Below are 723 nucleotides of genomic sequence, written 5' to 3'. Positions count from 1 at the left end.
AGAAATATGTCAAAGGTACACAATGGAAGGTCTTTAGTAAATGCTGCTGAGAATACTGAGTATCTACAGGAAAAATAACTGAAAACAAACTGTGGCAGGAATTTCCTGCCCAGTGTATTTTCAATGGCGCTCTGTCATTGGACAGGGAAGGGGTAGGCAGAGCTAGGAGTTGGGAGGAGAGAAAGACGCTGAGAGAGGAGAGACAGGGGGAGGGAGAATCGAGATGGCTGAAGATGTGTGTCTCTAGCAGGCTCTGGAAGTTATTTATATCAAAAGGTTAGATACTTGGGATACCAATTCTAATAGTGTGGGCATCTTGTGTATTGCGTATTTGCTTATCTAAATCTATTTGGTTAATCTTTAAGCATCTAGTGTTTTGATTTACTGGAAGGTGGTTCCACTGACAGCTGGGTGGTTACGTCTGTGAAGGAAGTCTGCGAAGGAATTAGTGGCTCCAAGAGAGAACCGGAGCTGGAAGCACAGCAACTGGTTGCTATGGGGGCAAGTTAGAAAGAGCAGCTTGGAAGTTCTGGCCCTGCAGGAGAGCTTGCTGCTACAAAATGAGCTTTTAGCCGGAACACCGTGGGCGATCAGGCCTGAAGGTAGCCAGGAGCACTTTTTCAAATAACTCCCATAAGAGGTTGTGAACCCTTAGTGTGGGAAGTTAGAGCCAGGAGGCTGCTGTCTCTCTCTCTCTCTCTCTCTCTCTCTCTCTCTCTCTCT

General features: G+C 46.3%; 1 long non-coding RNA gene across 1 annotated transcript in view; it reads left to right on the top strand.

Moving 5' to 3' along the window:
• The first annotated feature begins 206 nt into the window (after nucleotides 1-206).
• The window catches only part of LOC114630893, a 91,408-nt gene continuing 90,891 nt past the window's right edge, over nucleotides 207-723 (top strand). The window contains exon 1 of the long non-coding RNA XR_003712878.1: nucleotides 207-276. This is a non-coding gene — a long non-coding RNA (uncharacterized LOC114630893). The remainder of the gene's footprint in view (nucleotides 277-723) is intronic.

This window comes from Grammomys surdaster, unplaced genomic scaffold, assembly GCF_004785775.1.
Source record: "Grammomys surdaster isolate TR1022 unplaced genomic scaffold, NIH_TR_1.0 67, whole genome shotgun sequence".
Taxonomy (NCBI): Eukaryota; Metazoa; Chordata; class Mammalia; order Rodentia; family Muridae; genus Grammomys; species Grammomys surdaster.
Note: the sequence above shows the minus strand (reverse complement) of the source record. Positions and strands in the feature narration are given on the sequence as shown.